Genomic DNA, 2,034 nt, shown 5'->3' on the forward strand with positions numbered 1-2,034 from the left:
TGAAATTGTGGATTAATTGTCTGAGGCGGTATGAAGCATTTCATTCTGTTAATGTCATACACAACATTAAATTTGATGGACAAAGTTGATCCTAATTTTTTGTGCCTTTCTGAAGGTAAAATATGTTACATTGCTCAGTATTCCTAAAGTGCAAGGGTGACAATTGGCCTGGAACACATGATGAATGACTGTCTGAGGCAGCACGAAACAAGTTTATCTGGTAATGAGTAAAATTGTTACAGATATTATTTTGTTTCCTTCATTTTTCCTATACTTATGTTGGCATTTAAAAGACATGTTATTTATATATACATATACATACATCCATGTAATATTTTGTTTAACATATTCAAGTTCAAGTTCAAGTTCTTTATTACTTTAAGTCGGTTGACTTATCAGTCATAACATATATACAAAACAATACAGAGACAACATACAATATGATACACACACATACACACACACACCTACTTGTAAGGCCCGTCAAATGAGGACACCAGCCCTGAACCATGCAAATGAGGACCAACCTATAAATAGTGTAATTACAGTCAAAATGCACTGAAAATGAGATTAGATAACACAGAAGGCCGATCTTCATCTAGTGCTGTACATCTTTACTGGAAATTACGATATGAAAAAATACCTTACAAATGAAGACACCGGAAACAGGGAAATGAAGACCACCGTCACACACAATCACCGGAAGCTGACAAAAGAGGACATCTACTCACACACGACAAATAAGGACCAAACTTGCATACACACATGCAACTGAGGACAATTTTCTTAAACATTTCATTAATCAAAATAAAGACAGGGTGAATGAAGACTCCGAACACGAATTACATAACTACCACTTCAAGATCCAATTTCAGCCTATTCAATTTAATCGAAACCAAATATATCAGGAGTGCATCATCAATAGGCCTAGCCATGTACTTTGTTTTGCCAATATAGGTCTTTGTATGTATCAATGTCCTCATTTGTAAGTGTATTTTTATCAGAAGTCCTCATTTGTGCGTACGAGGGCTCAAAAAGTTCATCGGAAAACACGATTGCCGCCATGACGCACCAGTTCACATCCCAAAGTTCAGCTCATTCTGATGGCGGCGTCACAGAAAATACTGCAACCATGAATAAATACATTTTTATAACAGAGGTTCCATAATTATGCTTTTAATGCTTTGTTTCTGCAATTTAACATCGATATATTCATACGTGCAGTCCATGCTTAACAGTCTGCTCTCAGGCCGCTGTATTTCACGGTCGCAGTATTTTGTGACAGCGACAACACGGTAGGCTTCCGTGCTGGCAAAATGCCGTGCAAATTTTGGCGTTTGATGTCGTAATGAACAATGCGTAAACAAATATTTTTTCGCGTTCCGGTAGGGAAAAAATATATTCAGGAACTCCGGAAATCACTTTAAAAAGCCGTTTGTTCACAAGTGGTAAAAGAAATTTGAAGCAGGAAAAACAAATATTCACGACGATATAGACAGTGGGGGTCAATATTATAAGACTAAAGCAGACCATTTCGAAAGAAAAGTGACGGACGGCAGACTACACAGACGTGATATTGCACCGAAAATGGGTATCAATGGAAAAATGGAAAGAAGGGCTCATGCCATTTTCAGAATATTGAAGGATGATGACACTGTTAACCGTTCAGCAGTTAGTTTCCAATTGTATGTACAGTAAACGCGGACGGAGCTCTTTCAGAAGGAATGTGATTACAGCTATGCTTTCGCGTGAATGATTGTTTGTGACGTGACGTCAGAATTTGTCTGAATGTTGCATTTATTGAAACCATTTTTTACACTTGAAGTTTTCTTGTATCGGCTGAACCTTCAAGTTGAATACATTGCAAATATGACATTTTCCCACGAACTTTATTAACAACCCGTGTATGTGGCATTGTCCTCATTTGTAAGTGTGTATGTATCAGTGTCCTCATTTGTAAGTGTGTATGTATCATTGTCCTCATTTGTAAGTGTGTATGTATCATTGTCCTCATTTGTAAGTGTGTATGTATCA

Source organism: Mizuhopecten yessoensis, unplaced genomic scaffold (assembly GCF_002113885.1).
Source record: "Mizuhopecten yessoensis strain PY_sf001 unplaced genomic scaffold, ASM211388v2 scaffold715587, whole genome shotgun sequence".
Taxonomy (NCBI): Eukaryota; Metazoa; Mollusca; class Bivalvia; order Pectinida; family Pectinidae; genus Mizuhopecten; species Mizuhopecten yessoensis.